A 24,154-nucleotide genomic window follows, 5' to 3' on the forward strand; every position below is an offset into this window, starting at 1 on the left:
GAAGGCAGATAAAGGGAAAGGTAAGATGTACAAATGCTTCCAATTTTTTTGATAGCAATCATGTATGAAATGACAGAAAGCAATAAGCAGCTGTCGACAGCTCTTTAGCTAAAGACAGGGCTAGCTGTTAGATACCTACGGCCATACTAGTCTGAAAAAGCTTGATCTTGGAAGCGCAGCAGAGTAAAGCTGGTTAATTTTTGGAAGAGAGACCGATTGGGAATGATTGATCGAATCATACAAAATAGGTGCAGGAATAGGCCATTCGGCCTGTCGAACCTAGACCGCCATTCAATGAGTTCGTGGATGATCATGCAACTTCAGTACCCCATTCCTGCTTTCTCGCCATACCCCTTGATCCCCCGAGTAAAAAGACGACATCCAACTCCTTTTTCAATATATTTAATGAATTGACCTCAACAACTTTCTGCGGTAGAGAATTCCACAGGTTCACCACGCTCTGGGTGAAGAAGTTTCTCCTCATCTCGGTCCTAAGTGGTTTACCCCTTATCCTTCGACTGTGACCCCTGGTTCTGTACTTCCCCAACATTGGGAACATATTTCATGCATCTAACCTGTCTAAACCCGTCAGAATTTCAAACGTTTCTATGAGATTCCCACTCATTCTTCTGAACTCCACTGAATACAAGTCCAGTTGATCCAATCTTTCTTGATATGTCAGTCCCGCCATTCCGTGAGTCAGTCTGGTGAACCTTCAATGCACTCCCTCAATAGCAAGAATGTCCTTCCTCAAGTTAGGAGACCAAAACTGCATACAATACTCCAGGTGTGGCCTCACCAAGGCCCAAAACAACTGTAGTAACACCTCCCTGCCCCTGTAATCAAATCTCCTCGCGATGAAGGACAACATGCCATTTGCTTTCTTACACGCCTGCTGTACCTGCATGCCAACCTTCAATGATTGATGTACCATGACACCCAGGTCTCTTTGCACCTCCCCTTTTCCTAATCTGTCACCATTCAGATAATAGTCTGTCTCTCTGTTTTTACCACCAAAGTGGATAACCTCACACTTATCTACATTATACTTCATCTGCCATGAATTTGCCCACTCACCTAACCTATCCAAGTCACTCTGCAGCCTCATAGCGTTTTCTCGCAGCTCACACTGCCACTCAACTTAGTGTCATCCGCAAATTTGTAGATACTACGTTTAATCCCCTCGTCAAAATCATTAATATACAATGTAAACAGCTGGGGCCCTAGCACAGCAACTTGTCGTACCCCACTAGTCACTGCCTGCCATTCTGAAAAGGACCCATTTACTCCTACTCTTTGCTTCCTGTCTGCCAACCAGTTCTCAATCCACGTCAGCACATTATCACCAATCCAAAGTGATGTAACTTTGGACATTAATCTCTTGTGTGGGGTGTTGTCGAAAGCCTAATGAAAGTCCAAATACAGCACATCAACTGGTTCTCCCTTGTCCACTCTACTGGAAGCATCCTCAAAAATTCATGAAGATTTTGCAAGTATGATTTCATTTTCACAAATCGATGCTGATTGGACCTAGCATATCACCTCTTTCCAAATGCGCTGCTATTACATCCTTAAAATTGATTCCATCATTTTACCCACTACCGATGTCAGGCTGACTTATAAATCCCTGTTTTCCCTTTCCCTCCTTTTTTAAAAAGTGGTGTTACATTGGCTACCCTCCACTCCATAAGAAATTATCCAGAGTCTCTGCAATGTTGAAAAATTAATGTCAATGCATCCGCTATTTCTGGGGTCACTTCCTTAAGTACTCTCGGATGCAGACCATCAGGCCCTGAGGATTTATCGGCCTTCAGTCCTATCAATTTCCCCAACACAATTTCACGACTAATAATGATTTCCCTCAGTTCCTCCTTCTTACTAGACTCTCCAAGCACTTTTGTATCCGGAAGGTTGTTTGTGTCCTCCTTAGAGAATACCGAACCAAAGTACTTGTTTAATTGATCTGCCATTTCTTGGTTCCCAGTTATGACTTCCCATGATTCTGATTGCAGCGGACCGACGTTTGTATTTACAAACCTTTTTCTCTTTACATAGTTATAGAAGCTTTTGCAGTCCTTTTTAATGTTCCCTGCAAGCTTTCTCTCGTACTCTATTTTCCCTGCCGTAATCAGACCCTTTGTCCTCCTCTGCTGAGTCGTAAATTTCTCCCAGTCCCCGGGTTCGCTGCTATTTCTGGCCAATTTGTATGCCGCATCCTTAGATTTAATACTATCCCTGATTTCCCTTGATTGCCACGATTGAGTCACCTTCCCCTTTTTTATTTTTACGCCAGACAGGGATGTAGACTTGTTATAGTACATCCATGCCGTCTCTAAATGTCCGCCATTGCTCATTCATTGTCAACCCCTTAAGTATCATTCGCCAATCTATCCTAGCCAATTCATGCGTCATACCTTCAAAGTTACCCTTCTTTAATTCTGGACCAAGGTCTCTGAATTAACTATTTCTTTCTCTATCCGAATGTAGAATTCCACCATTACATGTTCACTCTTCTCCAAGGGGCCTCGCACAACGAGATTGCTAATTAATCATCTCCCATTACACAACACGGAATCTAAGATGACCTCCCTCCGAGTTCGTTCCTCCACATATTGGTCTAGAAAACCATCCCTTATGCACTCCAGGAAATCCTCCTCCACCGTCTTGTTTCCTATTTGGTTAGACCAATCTATATGCATATTAAAGTCACCCATGATAACTGCTGCGCCTTTATTGCATGTACCCCAAATTACCTGTTTGATGCCCTCCCCAACATCACTACTGCTGTTTGGAGGTCTGTACACTACTCCCACCAGCGTTTTCTTCCATTTTATCTTCCGTAGCTCCACCCATGCCGATACCACATAATCCATGCAAATGCTTTTCCTTACAATTGCATTAATTTCCTCTTTAACTTGCAATGCCACCCCACATCCTTTTCATTTCTGTCTATCATTCCTAAATGTTGAATATCCTTGATGTTGAGTTCCCAGCCTTGCTCAACCTGGAGTCATGTCTTCGTGATGCCAACCACATCGTAGCCGAAAACTGCTATATGCACAGTTAATTCGTCCACCTTATTCCGAATACTCCTCGCATTGAGGCACAAAGCCTTCAGGATTGCCTTTTTAACAAACCTTGACCCTTTAGAATTTTGGTTCAACGTGGCCTTTTTGTTTTTTGAGTTGGGTTTATCTGCCCTCCACTTTTACTCATCTCCTTTCTGTCTTTTGCTTCTGTCTCCATTTTGTTTCCCTCTGTCTCCCTGCATTGGTTCACATCTTCCTGCCATATTCGTTTAAATGCTGCCCAACAGCATGAACAAACACTCCTCCGAGGACATTGGTTCCAGTCCTGCCGAGGTGCAGACCATCCGGTTTGTACTGGTCCCGCCTCCCCCAGAACCAGTTCCAATGCCCCAGGAATTGTAAGCCCTCCCTGCTGCACCACTGCTCAAGCCACGTATTCATCGAAGCTATCCTGCGATTCCTACTCTGACTAGCAGGTGGCACTGGTCGCAATCCCGGGATTACTCCTTTTGAGGACCTACTGTTTAATTCAGCTCCGAGCTGCTGAAATTCGTCTCGTAGGATCTCATCCCGTTTTTTACCTATATCATTCATACCAATGTGCACCACGACAACTGGCTGTTCACCCTCCCTTTTCAAAATGTCCTGCATCCACTCCGAGACATCCTTCACCCCTGCACCAGGGAGGCAACATGCCATCCTGGAGTCTCGGTTGCGGCCGCAGAAACGCCTATCTATTCCCCTTACAATTGAATCCCCTTTCACTATCGCTCTCCCATTCTTTTTCCTGCCCTCCTGTGTAGCAGCGCCAGCCACGGTGCCATGAGTGTGGCTGCTTCTGCTCCCCCCTGATGAGTCATCCCCCTCAACAGGATCAAAGCGGTGTATCTGTTTTGCAGGGGGATGAACACAGAGGATCCCTGTGCTACCTTCCTTGCACTGCTCTTCCGGTTGGTCTTCCATTCCCTATCTGGCTGTGGACCCTTTACATGCGGTAAGACCAACTCACTAAAAGTCTTTCACGTCATTCTCAGCATCGTGGATGCTCCCAAGTTAATCCACATTCAGCTCCAATTCTGCAACGCGGTCCGTCAGTAGCTGGAGGCGGACACACTTCCTGCACAAATAGCCGTCAGGAACATCGGAGGCATCCCTGATTTCCCACCTAGAACAGGAGGAGCATAACACGTGTCCGAGCACTCCTGCCATGACTTAACCCTTACATTAACATAATTGGCAACAACAATGGTCAATGTTACTTACTGATAAAGAAAAAAGTAAAACTAGTCACCATTTACCGCTTTGGCTGTGACGTCACCTTTCGATTTCTTTCTACTTCTTTTTTGCCCTCTTCTTGTAGCTGCACAAGCTAGCCTTTTGTTGGCCTCTCGCCGATCTGCGGACTCACACCTCAGCGACGCACATCAGTACTGCTGAAATTGCGGCATTTTGTAGGCCTCTCGCTGATCCCCGGACTCACGCCTCAGCGACGCACCTTTCGACTGCTGAACTCGCGGCATTTATAGTCCTCTCGCTGACTCCGGACTCACGCCTCAGCGATGCACCTCCCGACTGCTGAACTCGCGGCCTTTTGTAGGCCTCTCGCTGTGTACTTTGGCTGCCACCAAAGGCTGCTCGCAAAATTCACATTGTCGTCAACCAATCAGCAAGCTTTTCGCTTCTCACTGCTGCATTCAATTTCACTCTCAGCCGCTCTCTTTATTTTTCAAAATCTTTCTGGTCTTTATGCTGGTGCCATAGAAAGTCACGGCGGTCCAAACACAACCAGCCAAATAACACAGTAACAAAATAACCGAGCAAAGCAACACACCCAAATCGGGATGTCCTTGTCATCCAAAGCATCCGAAATTAAACTCAGACATTGCGCTATAATTATTACATCGTAGTTCATTTCTGCAACAAAGTAGAGACAGGTCTGATAAATACTTGGATAGGAGTCCTAACGTATCCTAGGCTTTTCCTTTTACTAGTGGTTGTCGCTGCCATCATTCAGCACTCCATTTGCTGTTCGTTCCCGCGCTTTCTGCAACTCTGTCTCTTCTCTTTATTCCTCCCACTTTCTCGCTCTCGCTCTCGCTCTCTAATAAGCACAGGCTTAAGATAGAGATAGATTATGTGGAACGAAATGTAAAAACTTATGAGGAATATTCGGGTGATGCACGGCCCGGGAGGGATTCCAAGGTCTTTCTAAAAATGCTGAAAGTCGGGCTGAGGTCCAAGCATCAGGGTGTGCTGGACCTCACACTCCCTGTAGGAACAAATTAAGGAGAGATATTAGGCTGAGCATGAGAAATAGACCGGTGGTGCTCTGTGATCAAGAGACTAAGGACAAGGTAAAGACAGCGGCCCTGGAAGCAATAGGAACCGCAGTCGGCACCCAGAAAAGCAGGAGAACGAAAGGGCTGGGCATGCAATGGGTGTGGTTCCCTCTACTACAAATACACAATTGCCCACAAACACAGATGGGGGCTAGGAATAAGACAACAAAATGGAGAGGAACGCGAAGCAATTGCGGGAATAAGAGCCACACGAAAACGCAATGCTGTGGAAAAGAAGGAGGACAGGAGAGAAAAGTACGATGGCAGAAGAAGGGAAAACCGGGAGAAGACAGTCAGAGTGGTATACAGGTCGGTGGAACGGCAGAAAGCAGGAGAACTTGGTGGTCTCGACCTCCACGGTAGCAAGGACCTGCGGATGTATTAAACAGAACTGTTAGGGAGTCAGCAATACCAGATATTAATTGACACAGGGGCCTCTGTCTCGATAACCAACCTAGACTTCCAGACCACAAACAAGCAGATTACAACAAGCGGAGTGGAACGGGGCACGATGAGGGCATGATTAAATGAACCCCAGCTGGTGGAAATAGCGTGGCGATTAATATCAGTAATTGTCTGGGTATGCCCCAACCTAGAGGGCACAATTCTAGGAATAGATCGATTGAGGGAATTTAATTTACTAATACAATCCCGAGACGGGGTGATCTGTTGGGCGGACAGTCAGGGAGAACCACGATTATGCAGGAGAGAAATGGCTAGTGGGCAGGCGCAGACGAAAGTGAGGTGACGTGGATATTGGATCAGTCAGGGCGAAAAAGCCAGCACAGAGCAACGATGGATGACTATTAGGGTTATGACTAAGCCCTAGAATGTTAGTGGAGTAAGGAAGGCATTAGGATTCTTTAATTATAGACGAAATTGTATACCTCATACACAAAAATAAGCGGGAGCTATACAGAAATTAAATAAAGGGATTGGGGCACCCATACAGAATATAGATTGGGGACAAGCGCACGAAGAGGTATACAGGGAGCTAACAAGAGCTCTGATGTCGGCCCCCACCCTGCGTTTGCCAGATATCAATACACCTTTTCACCTATAATATGATCAAGATGGTGAAGGTCTTCTGCTGTGGTAATGGTGGAACATGGATGCCGGTAGAGACTTATGGCCTATTACTCGATGAAGAAAGACCCAGTAGTTAGTGGGAAGCCCCGAAGTGTGACCACTCTTGTCTGTTCCTATTGGGCGGTCAAAATATGCGACAAATTAGTGATGAAAAGACAGGCCATTTTGCACACACAACATAACCTGGTAGAACTACTAAACACCGGAAAGCTGCGATCGATCTTTGTTAGCCGAAAGGCTAAGTGCGAGGCCATAATGCTATCCAAAGTCAAGTCAGTAATAACAAAAAAGCATAATGGAATTTACCCCGCTACCGGGGTGCTGACAGAATGTGAGGAAGATAGCTGTACTGAACAAGTAGAGGGAAAAACGGATAGCAATGTAAAGGAAGAGCCATTGGACAACCCAGATGATACTCTATTTGTTGACGGATCCAGAAAATACATTGATGGAGAACCCCATACTGGGTGGGCGGTAATGACACAGGAGGGAAAGACAATAATGGTAGGAACGATCCCAGGAAACAAGTCAGCTCAGGTGGCAGAACTGGTGGCCCGTACAAAAGATCTCGAGTCAGCTAAAGGAAAGCGGGTAAACATACATGCAGATAGTTGAAATGTTTTCGGGGTTGTTCACGATTTTCTGGCAGGCTGGTCATGACGAGTGTATGGGAGAGCTACTGGTGATGTGGTAAAACATTGAAAGCTAGTTGAAAGGCCAGCAAAAGCAGCATAGGACCCATGGGAAGGAGCGGTAATCAAGGTAAAAGCACACACAAAAAGAACTAGGAAGGACCACGCGCTCTCGCAAGTTCTACCCACCTTGGGGAATCGGTGTGCAGAACTTCGAGCCAAACTAATGGCAGCTGAAAAGAAGCCAGAGCCAGCATTTAAGGCTAAAATTAAATCAGTATTGCCAACAGGGGTTCAGACAGACATACATAAAGCACTGGTTAACCAGAGTGTCGATCAGGAAGAAAGACGTCAATGAAGCTTGCTCCGGGACCACTAAATGAATGACATACGGGTATGGAGTCCCAGGGAGCAAGTTGTAGCACCACAGTGTTGCACGCGACAACTACTAACATTATGTCACTTGATAACACATACCGGTAGAAGTAATTCGTTGTACCTGATCTCGCTGTACTGGTGGCGGCCAGGCATGGGGAAGGATGTAGCTACATTTTGACATAGTGTGTTATTTGTGCCTAACCTAATGTAGGCAGTGAATGCAAGGTACGAATGGGATAGAAACTAAGGCCACAGAGATTTAGGAAAATTTACATATAGACTTAACCGGCCCCTGCTAGAGGATAGTGGAAAGAGAAATTGCCTGGAAATCATAGAACAATTCACCGGTGGGTGGAAGCCTTCCATACCAGGGACTGCTCCGCTCGGACGGTAGCGCAGATCCTAGCTAGCGAGGTGATACCTTGATGTGGAGTGCCTCTAAAGATAGACTCAGAAAATGGAAGATTTTTCACGCGCAAAATAATGAAAGAAACATGTGCCCTGCTCGGAAACAAACCGAGTTACCACATACCATACCATACCCAAAGTTCGGAAAAGGTGGAAAGAATGAACATGACCTGAAAAACGGCCCTGTCGAAAGCAATCCAGGAGACAGGCAAGAGAGGGACTGGGGCGTTAGCAGCAATTCTAATGTAGCTTTGAGAAGCAGAGCGCAGATAAGAAAACTAGAAATTCAGAATGAGGTTAGTGGCTGCACTGGTCCTCCCAGTGCCTCCACAATTAAAGGAAAAAGGGCTTAAACGATAGGTTATACGGAAGACTCCACAAGCAGCGACCCAGGGAATATATACATGCCCCGCGTGGAAATAATTTCATGTTTTTAATTTAACAATTGACTGCGGGCGGTGTACCTATTGAGCACCAGTTCATGGTAATCGTGCACTAATGATTTATAAGAATGATAATGTAACGCTGAACTTTACATGGGTGGCCGCTTGTCCCAGGATTGTATGTAAAAAATGTAACGACAATACACCCCAGAATATAACCAAAATACGGAATGAAGGCTGATATACTAAGAGAATGGAGTATACCTATCGTACCGACTGAAAACTGGCAAATTTGCAAGAAAAAGACTGGGTGATGTGCATGAATAATTCTCAGTTGGGCAAGAGGATTCCATGGGTGGTCATAATAAATGTAAAACACCCACGTCCAAATCAGGAACGGATGCCACACCGGAAACTATGCATGATAACGTCTGAGCACACGAATAGCCACTTCAGTAAAATATTTAACAATAACCATAAAGTTTGACCCGAAAATAGTACCAGGTATTGTAAGACCCCGGATGTTGCCCTAAGTATAACCAATGCTCGTTATCGGCAATACCTACTAGGTACAGTACTCGCCGGGGGTGCAAAAGTGACTCGGAACCATAAACTCAATGTATATTGAAACGCTGTAAACTAAAATACAGAAAGCAGGATAACTGAGTAAAGATGCCGTAAGGCTGTCAGATGTTAGGCACAAACCATTATAGGCCAATAGCCTGCGGAGATGGCTGTAAACCATATGATATGGCAATGGGCATACAAATCTAACTGTGAACAGCAACAGGTATCGGCTAATTTAACGCAGGAAGCAAATAAGACTCCCTGCATTATAATGGCTCGAATCAAGGAAGGACAACGGGCTGGATTAGAAAAGATAACATTACCTGGGAATGCCCCAGGCAAATTCTGACGTCAGGCCAGACATGACGCATACGCGATGTGAGAAAAAGCGATATGATTTGACTATTTTTTGGCTAACGTTACTAACAGTTAGATATGTTGAGGGTTTATGACCCAACCATAGCTATTCGATAAAAACCTGTGCAAGCCACACTTTAACGGACAATGGATAGACACGAAGAATAAAATGCACAAGTGGATGGACTGCGTAAAGTGGCCATTGCGGCACGTATGCCTGCTACATACACCAGTAGTGGAACCATGCAGCATGGAAGGCATAGCAAGGGGTTGCGAATAGCAGCTGCAGCCCTTAAATTATACCAGAATACGTGAAACCGAACAAAATTGCATAAGTGTAACCAGTACCCACATGGTATACTTGAATGCGGATCAATTGGAACCCCTGATCAATGAATTCCAGGAAGGAAATATATGTCATGTTCGACGTTAAACCGAACCGTACTGATAAATAGGACAATGGGAAGGTATTGCGCAACACAGGAGCACCAAAGGACTATCCGGACTACCCCCAGTAGTGGAGCTGAGAAAGTTAGGCGCCTTTTTGGAAACACACATCCAGGTGATAAAGTACCTGGGAGAAGAGAAGGAGCGGTTACTCAGACAAAATGTCCTCATGAGTTACACAAATCAAGAACAGATCTGAGTGATGGAGAAACTAAGTGACTTTAGGTTCATCACGGGTCGGACATTTTTAAGGGCTGGTCACCTAAAGCTTACGCGGTCCTCAAATTGATGTGGAATCCAATTGTGGTAATAATGGTAGGAATATGTGTCGTTATCCAACAATATTTGACGTGTGAGATCAGAGGGATATACAACCGCGTGGTCTTAGCTGAACAGCAAACAGCCTTGTTAACTATGGAATGTGGAGGCGATAAGGAAGCGAATGACTTTGTAACGATTAGGGAAATAATTAAGACCCCCGAGCTTATGCTCTGTATGGACAAAAACAAATAATAGTGGCGTGCCAATATTCCAGAGAAATGGTCATGGGTAGTATGTGAAGACGCCACAAAAGACGAAACTATGAGCGATTCCAAGGATATGGATATGTTATCAGCATTTCCAGCAGACGGCTCAGAACATATATGTGGTCGGCTGTTTATTTGCAATAATCAGGGATCAACAGGAGGGACTGAATAGGGAAATTACAAATCGTACTTACAATTAATAATGATAATTGGGATGTTTTAATTTGGAGTTAATAGGTTTTTGAAATGAATCCCACAGCCTGTTTTTCAGACCGTGGGAAGCATGTGTGGGATACCATCCACAGAGGAGAAGATGTTGCAATGCACAGACGAAAGGCCTTGGCAGTCGGGCACAGAAATAAATAACACAGACTCTTAATTGTATAACAAGATTTCAGTTAAATAAAACGAATCATAAAACCATGTACCCGGAATTACCAATTAAGGTATGTAGAAGCCAGATTGGAGGACGCACCTTACCAATCAATCATGTGTTAATCAATCAGCACGTATTACTTTTAACTTCCGTAATTATTTGATGCTATAATATGAAACTGTATAAAATAAGATGTTTCTGGCACTATGTTTGAGCATTCCTTCAAGGATAGCTCCCCTGCCGGATTGTGTATTTTATAAATAAAAATTGCATTTAATTTAAGGCTAACGGACTCCAAGTGGTAGTTCTAAATTTACCCTGACACCCCAAAGCTCTCCGACTCCACCAAGCTCTCGTACCCGCCAAGCGCTCCTACCCCCCAAGCTCTCTTACTCCCCCAAACTCTCCTACCGCCCGAAGCTCTCCTCACCCCAAGCCCTCCTACCATCCCTCCAAATTCTTCTTCATCGCAAGCTCTCCTAACCCACAAACTCACCTACCCCGCAAGCTCTCCTATCCCTCATGCATTCCTATCCCCCCAACTCTCCTACCCCCAAACTCAACAACCGCCCAAACAGTCCTACTCCCCAAAGTCCCCTACCCCCAAGCTCTGCTACCGCAGCTCTCCTAAGCCCAAACTCTCCACCCCACCCCAAGCTCTCCTACACTCACCCAAGCTCTCCTACCCTCCCCAGCCAAGATCTCCTACCCCGCAAATTTCATACACGCCAAGCTCCCTACCGCGCAAGCTCTCCTACTCCCAAGCTCTACAACCCACCCCAAGCTCTACCAACCACTGCCAAGCTCTCCTAACCACCCGCCAAGCTCTCCTGCACCAAAAATCTACTACCCTCCAAGTTCACTTCACCCCAAGCTCTCCTGCACCCCCAGGTTCGGCTACACCCCACCAAGCTCACATTCCCCCCTCGAGTTCGCAGTCGCATCCAAGCTCTCCTACCCCCAGGCTGTCCTACCCCCTTCCCAAGTTCTCCGACCCCACTAGAATTCTCATACCGCTCCCTCAACCTCTGCTACACCGATGCTGTCCCCTCCCGCAGCTCAACGACCCATCCAGGTCTCTCTCTCCCACCCCCAGCTTTTTAACCGCACCCCCAGCTACCTTTCACTTCCTCAAGCTCTTTGTCTCTACAAGTTATCCTCCCCCAAGTTCTCTCTCTCTAACCCCCACCCAAGCTCTCTTCTGGGCAAATCCCACCACAAGCTCCCTCTTTACATCATCCACACAACTCCAAGCTCACTCTTCTCTCTCCCTCGGCATGCTCTCTTCTCACCGCAAGCTCTCTCCGCCTCAAAGCACTCTCCTACCTCAAAGCTCTCTCATCGCAAGCTCTCTCCCTCTAAGCTCTCTCACACGTCATCTCAAAAGCTCTTTCAACCCGCAAGCTCTCTTCCCCAGCCCTCTTCTTTTACCGATTTCACATCCCCTCAAGCTCTCTTTCTCCTCCAAGCTCCCTTCTACCCCCCCCCCCCAAATTGTCTTCTCATCCAACCTCCTTTCTACCTCCCAAGCACCCTCTACCCACTACCCAAGCTCGCATCTACCCCATCCTCTCAGCTCTCTTTTACCCCAAATCTCAGCTCGCTTCTACCCCCACCCCATAGCTCTCTTCTACCCCCAGCTCTTATAACCTCCCAAACACTCTTGGGCCCCACAAGCTATCTTCGCCAGAAGCTATCTTGCCCCTTGCAAGCTCTCTCCCCAACAAGCTCTCTACACCCACCTCACTTCCCTTAAACTCTCTTTCCGACCTGAATATCCCTTCTCCCTCCTTACGCTCTCCTTAAGCCCACCGCCTCAAGCTCTCTTCAACCCTCCACGCAAGCATTCTTCTACCCCAGCACCCAGCCCTATACTACGCACCCCGCAGCCCAAGCACTATTCTGTCCCTCCGCCACCAGCACTCATCTAGCGCCCCCCCACACCGCAAGCTCTTCAACTCCCCCAAGCTCTTCTACACGCCAAACTCTTCTAATGCCCTAAAGTATTCTACTCCCCTTCCAAGCACTCTTCTACTCCTTAGCTCTCTTCTACCCCCCAAGTTCTCGTCTGCCCCCAAGCTGCCTTATACCCCACTCCTCCAGTTCTCTTCTACCTCTAACACTGCCCCCCCACACCTCACCATTATTTCCGAGAAAATTCCACGCATGGCGGAGACCCTGGATGCGATAGACAGGAATACTGCTGCCAGTGCCCTCCCGGTGATCCCAGAACGTGGCATTACAGCCCTAGTTTCCATCACTACGAGCGACAGATGCGACCAAGAACGAAGAAGCTTTTTAGGCATCAGAGAATGTTGCCCCCTATACACACCCCGCTCCCGCACCTGTCCAAACAACGCATTTGCCTTCACCTTTCCTCCAATGTGGCACCGCCTGAGGAGTTCCTCATCAAAGCTCCGTGAAGCGAGGAGGGGAGGGTTAAAACTGGGGAGAAGAAAGAGGTTCGGGAAGCAAAGTGAGCGGCATGTGCGCAAGTGATGGCTGTGTTATATCTCCCTCTGGGTTTTTGAAATTTGTTGAAATGAATTTTGGCTGGTGACCACGTTCTTGTTCTGGCTTTGCATTCTGTGTTGACATTTTTACCATGGGATTTATGTGAATGAAAAATAAGTGAGATGTGGGCGTCGGTTGGGTGTTATTAGCTGTGTTACTCCCGATTTCAGACCAATATTGGTGTTCACCTTTTGTTATAGAGCATAACCTTGTTGCTCACTTTCTTAGATAGCTGGACCATTACACACTGTTGATCCCACACCATGAAAGGGTTAAATACAACTTAACATTCATGAACGTAAAGGTTAACACGCACCAAGTTGATGAGCACCATTGATGTCTGAGCTGACACATATACAGCAGTCTGTCAGCGTTGTCACTCACATCAGCACTCTTTCAGGCAAATCTTTCCAATATCAGCTGCTCACTTCAGATTGGTATTTAAGAAAGGCCAGCCATACCATGGCGTCCGTCCCGGTTAGGTTTACTTTTTGTGGGAGAATTTTTAAGCGGGTGATATTACGGAGAGATATGTGTACGAGGTTGAAGCTAGGTGATCCACATTGCTGCAAGTTTGTGTTAATATGCTCGTTAAGACAAAAGACAATCGTCGGGGGTTATTATTGAATCTCGGCATTAATTCCGTGAGGAAAGTAACGCTGTGCAATAACATGGACATTGAAAACGCCCATTCTGCTTATTGCGCTCCAAAAAAGTGGGCCGATGTTAATATTTTTTCGTGGCCTGAAGCACATGGGGAAAATAACGCCGGACGATAATCTCCTAAAACAGCCCGTCAGTTTCCATTTTTGTGAAAATGGCTGATAGCTCGCCGTTATACATCATTTCAGCGATTAAATGGGCGTTAACTGGGCGTTAAGCAGGCAAAAAAAACGGGAGGTACTAGCCCAGTTGTTTTTGATCACCTGAAAGGCAGTGCCATCATTTGCTGGGAATTCCTTCCCAAGAGCGAATGCTTTGCGCAACAGTGAGATAAATAAACCTCTGGATGATCCCAAACCTCGTAATGTCAGGGGAGCTGCCCTGTTCCAATCTGGAATCCCAATTCACTATTGCATCAGTCTGAACATCCATGACGTTGATCGGTCCTGCTTTAACACCTCTGGTGTTGTCACATGCTTCATGGTGCACTACAAATCTACCAAGCAAAGGTGAGCAATGTGGCTAATGGATCTTCCGCCAAGCTGCCATCTGCACCATACTACTTGGCACAGGCCCCAATGACTGTCGTAATGTCTTAAAGCCTCCTTCTGGGTAATCGCCAGGGTTATCAGCTTAGCAGAGCTGTAAGCTGGTCCTTGTACAGCAATTTCCTCCTTCACCACATGCACCACCACTATAACCAACAGCATCCACTCCCTCATACTCTGTATCTCACTCTGTTACTCTTCTCTAATCTGTCTTTAATTTTCCAGGCTGATTTTATCTCACCTGGTCCTTGGAAGGAATAGCGTATAAGTGTGTGTGCTTGGAACATTATTGTGTCCTGTTTTTTTCTTCCGGTGAAACACCAAGAGTACCTGAGCTTAAAATAGAGTGCTTATGAACAACATTTTCATAATGCTTTCATTTACGCTGACAGATTACCTAGTTCAGCATAAGGTTTGCGAGCGTTGCGTGAATGAGTGAATAGGATAAGAAATATCAGGAGAAAGTTTGCACCTCTCACTTGATGGTGGCCGTTCTTCAACTTTTCCATTCCCACTTGGGTTACAGGGCTTCGTTCTCATATGGATTTATTGGGTGCAAATTTGGAAGGCTTTCTCCTGTTCTTCATAGTTCCGTTTTGTTATGTAATGTCTGCAAGTTTTCTAAAGTGGATGGTGAATAATACTTCAAGTGTTATTGTCGGTTTCATTCAACTTCAGTTAACTTTTCGGACGCATTAAGAATACAAAAGGTATTCGATAAGTGTGTTCTTTTTTAAGAAATTCCCTTTGCCATTATGATAACTGTATATAATAATACACTATGCAACCTATAGTGTGTGTGAAGATAAGACATCTTGCAGGTACTGTACATTAGATGGGAGGATAATTTGGCTTCAATCTATGTATAGCTGTGAGTGAATATATACTTCCAGGTGATACTGCAGGTTCAAATTTAACCATGCTCTTTGGTAGGCATGCATGGTAATCAATGGCAGTATTTAACACAGCATTAAGGGAAGTCATTTTGCATATTTAATAGACTGAATTTGTTATGCTCAATAAAGGATGAAACTAAGTATTGTATACAATGTGTAAGTATGATCCCCGGTCAACGAGTTCTGTCTGGTGCTGTAATTGAGCAGGACTCGAGACAGTGGGGTCTGCAGGGAGCCTTCCCTCAATCTTTTCAAGCTTTGCTTGATGGTTTGAACTGCCCGTTCTGCCTGGCCATTGGATGCGGGTTGGAACGCAGCAGATCTTGACTTGCGTGATCCCATTGCGTGTCATGAATTCGTTGAATTCAAGACTGGTGAAAAACGGCTTATTGTCGCTGATTGGGACATCAGGACGTCCGTATGTGACAAACATGGCTCGTAGGCTTACGATGCAAGTGGTGGACGTGCTTCCGGAAATTATTACACGTTGAATCTATTTTGAATAATAACCCACAACAACGAAGAACATTTTGACTGGAAGTGGGCTCGCAACGTCAAAGTGGATCCCAGACCAGGATGTGCAGGGCCACGACCAGAAACTTAGCCTTGCCTCTCATAGAAACGTAGACACATGTAAAATAAGGGCAGGAATAGAACATTCGGCCCTTTGAGCCTGCACTGCACTTCAATAAGTTCATGGCTGATCACGTCCTCGGTACCCCTTTCCCGCTTTCTCTCCATACCACTTGATCCCCTTAGCCGTGAGGGCATATCTTGAATATATCCAATGAACTGGCATCAATAACTCTCTGCGGCAGGAAATTCCACAGGTTAACAACTCTCTGAGTGAAATAGTTTCTCCTCATCTCAGTTCCAAATGGCCTACCACTTATCCTAAGACTATCTCCCCTGCTTCTGCACTTCCACAATATCCAGAACATTCTTCTCGGATCTAACCTGTCTAGTCCCGTCAGAATCTCATACGATTCTATGAGATTCCCTCATCCTTCTAAACTCCAGTTAATTAAGGCTCAGTTGATCCAGTCTCTCCTCATATGACCGTCCAGCCATCCCTGGAATTAGTCTGGTGAAACTTCGCATACTCCCTCAATAGCAAGAACGTCCTTCCTCAGATTAGGATACCAAAACTGAACACAATATTCCTGGTGAGGCCTCACTCAGGCCCTGTACAACTGAAGTAAGACCTCCCTGATCCTATATTCAAATTCCCCAGCTATGGAGGCCAAATTACCATTTGCCTTCTTCACCGCCTGCTGTACCTGCATGCCCACTTTCAGTGACTGATGAAACAAGACAAGCAGCTCTCGTTGCACCTTGCATTTTCCTATTTTGCCGCCATTCAGCTAATATTCAGCCTTCGTTTATTTGCCCACAAAATGGATAAGCTCACATTTATCCATATGATACTGCATCTCCCACTCACCTAAGCTGTCCAAGTCAATCTGCAGCCTCTTAGCATCCGCCACCCAGTTGAGTGTCATCCGCAAACTTAGAGATATTACACTCAATTCCTTCATCTAAATCGTTAACGTATATTGTAAATTGAGGGATCCCAGCAGTGAGCCCTGCGGCACTCCATTAGTCACTGCCTGTCATTCTGAAAATGACCCATTTATCCCGACTCTCTGCTTCCTGTCTGCCAAGCAGTTCTCTATCAACTTCAGTAAATTATCCACAATAACATGCACTTTGAATTTGCACAGCATTCTCTTGTACTGGACCTTGTCAAAAGCCGTTTGCAAGTCCAAATACACCACATCCACTGGATCTCCCTTGTCCACTCTGCTAGTTAAATCCTCAAAAAATTCCAGAAGATTCGTCAAGCGTGATTTCCCTTTCAGAAATCCATGCTGACTTGGTCAGATCCTGACACTGCTTTCCAAATTTGTTGCTATTTCATCCTTAATGATCGATTCTAACACATTCCCCACTACGAATGTCAGGCTAACCGGTCTATAGTTACGTTTGTCTCTCCATCCTTTTTTATGAAGTGGTATTACATTAGCTACTCTCCTATGTAAAGGAACTGATCCAGAGTCGGTAGACTGTTGGAAAATGATCACCAATGCATCCAGTATTTTTAGGGCCACTTCCTTAAATACCCTCGGATGCAGATTATCAGGCCCCGGGGATGTATTGCCTTTCAATCCCATCAATTTCCCTAACACAATGTTCCGCTAATAAGGATATCCTTCAGTTCCTCCTTCTCACGAGACCTTCTGTCTCCTAGTAATATCGGATGTTTATTTGTGTCTTCCTTCGTGAAGACAGAACCGAAATATTTGTTAAATTGGTCTGCCATTTCTTTCTTCCATAATATAAATTCACCTGAATCCGATTGCGCGGGTCCTACGTTTGTCTTTACTAATCTTTTTCTCTTCACATATTTATAGAAGTTTGTGCAGTCAGTTTTTATTTTGCCCGCAAGCTTCCTCTCTTACAATATTTTCCGCTTCTTAATTAAAAACTTATTCTTCCTCTTTTGAAAAGTTAAATTTCTCACAGGTCCTCGGGTTTTTGGCTTTTTCTAGCCAAATTATGTGCCTCTTCCTTGACTTTAAAACAATCATTAATTTCCCTTGTTAGCCATGATTGAGCCACCTTGCCCGTTTTATTTTTTACTCCAGACAGTGCTCTCCAATTGCTGAAGTTGATCCATGAGATCTTTAAATGTTTGCCAATGCTATCTACCGTCAACCTTTGTATCCTTTGACAGTACATTCTAGCCAATGCACACCTCATACCATCGCAGTTACCATTCCTTAAGTTCAGGAAACTACTTTCCATATTAACTGTGTTACTCTCCATCTTAATAATGAAATCGACCCTATTTTGGTCACTATTCCCCAAGGGCCTCGCACAACAAGTTGGCTAATTAGTTCCTTCTCATTACACATCACCCAGTCTAGGATGGCCAGCTCTCTAGTTGGTTCCTTGACATATTGTTCTCGAAAACCATCCCTAATACACTCCAGGAAATCCTCATCCTACTACCAGTTTGATTAACCCAATCAATATTTAGATTAATCTCGCACATGATAACTATTGTATCTTTATTGCACACATCCCTAATTTCTTCTTTGATGCTGTCGCCAATCTCATTACTACTGTTTGGTGGTCTTTACACAAATTCCACGAGCGTTTTCTGCCCTTTGGAATTTGGCAGCTATATCCATACCTATTTCACATCATCCAGGCTAATGTCCCTCCTCACAATTGCATTAATTTTCTTTATAATTAGTAATGCCACCACGCCTCCTTTTCCTTCTGTCTATCCTTCCTAAATGGTGAATACTCTTGGATGCTGAGATCCCAGCCTTGGTCACCCTGGAGCCATGTCTCCGTGATGCCAATTACATCATACCCATTAACTGCTATCTGCGCAGTTAATTCGTCCACCTTATTCTGAATACTCCTCGCATTGAGGCACAGAGACTTCAGCCTTGTCTTTTTACGCAATCTGCCACTTGAAAATTTTGCTGTAATGTGCCCTTTTTGTTTTTTGCCTTGTGTTTCTCTGCCCTCCAATTTTACTATTCTCCTTTCTATCTTTTGATTCTGACTCCATTTTATTTCCTTCTGTCTCCCTGCATAGGTTCCCATCCCCCTGCCATATTAGTTTAACTTCTCAACAACAGCACTAGCAAACATTTACCCGAGGACATTGGTTCCAGTCCTGCCCAAATGCATGTCGGCCGGATTGCAGCGATCCCACCTCCTCCAGAACCGTTCCAATGCCCCCGGGTGCACTCTCTGGGTGCATTGCTCAGTTGAGAGCAAGTGTTGCACAGGTGTATGCATGATGCTCAATCTGAGTCGATGCCGGGCCACCACACATCGCATCTGGCTATGGCTTTCATCCTTATGAGGCCAGGGTGGGTGCTGTTTTGATAACGTATGAATGTTTCCCTGCCTTTCTTGGGCAAGACCACGCGATTACCACATAAAATACCGTCCGCATGTAAGGACATTTGTTCTTTGCGCCTGTGTAATGGATTAATCTCGTCCTGCATCTCTGCAGGGACACTGGACCAGCTCCCATGTATGTTTTTACACGAGACAGTAAAGGATTCTGGCTGGTCCAGGTCCAGATCTTGTGGGCCGCAACGGGTGACCTTGCATTTTCGAATGCATCCACCACAAAGAGCAAGTCCGCAGGCTGTGCCATTTCCATCATGGTGATCGGCAAAGTTAGCCGACTGACAGCATTTCTGTGGCGGACTGCATCGTTGTATGCCGACAGCCTGAGCGCCCATCTTTGGATGCGGGCAGAGTCATTGGTGTTAGTCGCTTTTCTCTCTGAGAATAGCGAAATGTGCAGCTGATGGTCAGTTTCTAGCTAAATCTTTAAACCAAACATTTGCTGATGTATATTTTTCACCCCATAAATGCATGCTAGCGCTTCTTTTTCAATCATGCTGCAGGGTCTTTCGGCATTAGACAAACTCCTGGACGCATGGACGACCAGTTTCAAAATTTCCTATTCGTTAGCATGTAGTAACGAACAACCGACCCCGCATGATGACGCATCGCAAGCTAGCACGAATCGTTTACATGGCTAATACAGAACAAGCAATTTGTTTGAAGTAAATAGAGTTCTTGCTTTCTCAAAGGCAGCCTCTTGTGAATTCCCCCATACTTAGACGTCTCCCTTGCATAGTAGCGAATGCAACAGTTCCAGCAGGGTGCTTATCCCAGGTAGGAAATTATAGAAGTAGGTAAGTAGTCCCAGGAATGTCCACAGCTCCTTCGCAATCTGTGGTCTCGGCGCATTCTTCATGGCGTCCGTATTTGCATCACTCGGCCTGATGCCGTCTGCTGCGATTCTTCTTCCTAAGAACTCGACATCTGGCGCCCCGAAAACATACTTTCAGCGGTTAATCCTTAGTCACGACTTAGAAACTCTTCCAGGTACTCCAAGTTTTCGATGGTGTCGTGAACTGTGACCAGTAGGTCGTCTTGGAACACCACGGTGCACGGAACAGACTTTAGCAGGTTCTCCATGTTCCATTGGAAAATTGCCACAGCCGAACGAATCCCAAACGGTGATCTGTTATATATGAATAGACCTCTGTGCATTTTGGTGCAGATGAGGTCTTTCGAAGATTCGCCAGCTCCTGCAACATGTCGGCTGACGTCAGCTCCATCTTGATGAACGTCTTTCCTCCAGCCAGGGTCGCAAATAGATCGTCTCGCTTGGGTAGCGGGTACTCCTCCTGTAGTGAAAAGCAGTTAATCATTATTGTATCGTCCCCACAAATTCTGACCGTGCCGTCAACTTTGACAATCTGATCGTACCAGGACAATCTGATTGGCCCACTCATTGAATTCAACAGGCACAATGATGTATTCTCGCTTGAGCATTTCGAGCTCAATTTCCACATTCCCTCGCATCATAACCGTACCGCCATGCCTGGTGGTTGATGGGTCGTGTACGGGGATCCAAATGGATCTGCACATTCGCCCCCGAGAAACGACCAATGCCTGGCTCGAACAAAGAAGGGAATCTGGTCAGAACCTGGGCACATGAATAATCGTCGACGGAGGAAAATTCTCTGATGTCATCTCAGTTCCAGCGGATTTTTCACAGCCAGCTTCTGCTGAACAGTGTGGGGCCATTCCTTGGCACGATCCATAGTGGGAGATCTTGCACTGCTCCATCATAGCAGACTTTTACTTCTGCGATGCCAATTAAAGGGATCAGCTCTTTGTTATAAGTGCATAGCTTGGTGTGAATGGGGCTAAGCTTGGGCCTCTGCAGCGTGTTGAACCATAGCCTTTCGAAGGCCATATTGCTCATTTCAAACTGACACGCACCCGTGTCCAGTACCATGGATACTGGAATTTTATTCAGTTCTATATTTAACATAATTGGTGGACATTTCGTGGTGAAGGTATGTACTCCGTTCACTTCTGCCTTCTCAGTGCGATTCTCTAGTTCAGCCTGATCCACCATGGAACGGTCTTCTTCTGTAACGTGGTGATTTGCAGTGTTTTTAGGGTTTGCAGCTGGCCTGTATTTTCGCTGGAGGTGTCCCATTGTTCTGCAGCCTTTGCACGCATAGTGTTTGAAGCGGCATTGATGGGCCCGATGATCAGCTCCATAACGCCAACAAAGTGTTAACTGCCTCGCATTAACGGTTGAGAGCGGATTCTGGGTCATCTGAGGACTTGCAGAAGCTGGCGTGTGCGTTATACCATTTGAATTCGTGCTTCGAAACGTCTTTCCTTTGTGCACAGTACTAGCCGAAACGTTTTTTGCTGCGAAATGTGTTTGGTGTTATCGCTGGTGGACATAAATGCCTGGGCTATCGTTGTTGCCTTGCTCAGATTCGGTGTTTCAACTGTCAATAATTTGTGAAGGTAACCTTATGGCCACTGCAAAGCAGAAAAACCTCTCTTAGTATTTGCCCAAGGAATCCCTTAAACTCACAATGTCCTACAAGACGCCTTCGTTCAGTGACGTAGCTCGTCACTTCCTGGCCCTTCGACCGTTGAGACATGTCGAACCGATTCCTCGCCATCAAAACGCTTTCCTTCGAATTTAGGTTCTCCATGACCAGCGCACGTAATTCTTCATCGGATTTGGTTGTTGGTTTCACCGGAGCTCGGAGATTCTTCATGAGGCCATAGGTTGTTACACCACAGAGGGTGAGGAGGATCGCCCTTCGTTTGGCAGTGTTCTCGTTCCCTTCCAGCTCATTGGCCACGAAGTATTGGTCGAATCGCTCCACGAAGGCCTCCCAATCGTCCCCTTCTGAGAATTTATCCAGGATGCCAACAGTTCTTTGCATTTTCGCGCGTTTGTTCGTTATTTCGTCGCCAACTGTTATGCTCATAATAACGACGAAGCTGAGTAAAATATGCAATGAGTAAATGTGACCTTAGCTCCATTTATTGAACTGCAAGGTGGTGATAAGCGTGGGTGTCCTGCTTACATGCAGTGCTCCCAAGGGATGCTGAGATCCGTTGGGTCTGTAACAGCTAAGCCCTCTGGTGATGGTGTGATACAGGTTTCCAAGTTTTACATAAGTAACACTATCAATGGTAGGTAATTTGGTGCATTCCTTTACTGTCAACCCCTTGCAGGAATTTGTGCTTAATTTCCTTCCTGAAAAGTGCCAAATCGACATGCCTGCCCATTAAGTTGCAGCAAGTAACCAATGTCCCATTTAAAAAAAAAGCAGTTCCGGGATGTGGCCATAACTGGCAAGGCCAGCATTTATTCGACGTCCTTATTTGCTCTTGAAAAGGTGGTGGCGAGCTCTCTTCTTGAACCGTATGTCTTTATCACCGTTTGGTACAAGTGAATGTTTGCCAGGCCATTTCAGGGGGCATTTAAGATGAACCACTTTGCTGTGGGTCTCAAGACACATATAGACCAGACCAAATAAGGTCGGAAGATTTCCTCACCTAAAGTACATTAGCGAACCAGATGTGTTTTTAGAACAATCCCGTAATTTAATGGTCACCATTACCAACACTAGCTTTGTATTCGAGATTTATTTATTTAACTGAATTTAAATTTGCCAGCTGCAGTGATGGGATTTGAACCTCCAGCACATTAGTCCAGACGTCTGGATTTCTAGTCCAGTAACATAACCCCAATCTACCGTACCGAAATATTTTTGGTGCTTTCAAAGCCAGAAGCTTGGCTCTGTTATGATATTGAAGCTAGCCCCAGAAATATATGAAGGGCTGGCTTGGTGTTCTTTCTGTACCATCTCTTAATCTTAATGGCAATTAGAAAATCTATCAATTGAATGGGCAGGAATTGATGTCCAAGTTATTGGTGAATTGGAAGTAGAAAGTACATCAGAAATATTCCAGAAAGATAATAGAATAGAAATTGTGGTCGAAAGCTTCCTTTGGGCGGATGCCACCGACCGGCAAACAATCGACAAATTTACCTGCCGGTCCTGCTGTCTCAGCGACTTGCACTCCTGGGCCTCTATACGTAAGTCTGCCTAGAGGCTTACTTATTGCAGGAGCACATGCAGTTCGCAAGCTCGCCTGGGATCATGTAGGCTTGACCAACTGATAAAATTATGGAATCTCCAGTAATAATTTTGTGGATTTGTAAGGATCATAAGTATCAATGGGAATCTCTTAAAACATATGCGAGCACATGAAATAATAAAACATTGGTCTGGGGGATGGGGCAGGAACTTGGGATATGAGATGGGGCAGGAAGTTCTGCTGGCTGAAGGGCAGGAACTTGGGCTGGGGTTGGATAGGAACTTGGACTGGATAATGATGCTCGAACGAGGGCTGGTGAATGAGCAGGAAAGTTCTGAGGGATGGGAATGGAATTGGGCGTGGAATGGGCAGGAACTTGGGCTGTGTGATGTGGCAGGAAATTGAGCTGCGGGATGGGCAGAAGTTTGTGCAGGGGTTTCCGCAGGAACTTGGGCTAGGTTATGGGCACGATTTGGGCTGTGACATAGGGTAGGAACATGGACTGTGGAACGGGTAAGGAAATTCGCCTATGGGATGGGGCATGAAATTGGGCGAGAGGATGGGCACGATCTAGGACTAGGGGATCGGGCAGCAACCTGTGCTGGGTGATGGGACAGGAACTTTGGCTGCGATGTGGGCAGGAACTGGGGCTGTGGGATGTGGCAGTTATTTGGGCTGGTAGATGGGCCATTAGCTTCGGATGGGGATGGTCTGGAGCTTGGATTGGGGCAGAACTTGGGCTGGGGGATGGAGTAGGAATTTGAGCTGTGTGATCGGGCAGGAACCTCATGTGGGCGATGGTCAGGAGCTTGCACTGGGGAAATGGAAGGGATTTGGGCTCTGGGGTGGGGCAGGATCTTTGGCTACGTGAGGGGCAGGAACTTGCGTTGGGGCATGTGATAGAAACAGAACTATGGGATGTGGCAGAAACTTGGGCTGGAGGTGGGTAGGAACTTGGGCTGGTGGATGGAAACTATCTTGGCCTGGGAATGGGCAAGATCTTGTGCTGTGGAATGGTGCA

This window comes from Pristiophorus japonicus, unplaced genomic scaffold, assembly GCF_044704955.1.
Source record: "Pristiophorus japonicus isolate sPriJap1 unplaced genomic scaffold, sPriJap1.hap1 HAP1_SCAFFOLD_675, whole genome shotgun sequence".
NCBI lineage: Eukaryota > Metazoa > Chordata > Chondrichthyes > Pristiophoridae > Pristiophorus > Pristiophorus japonicus.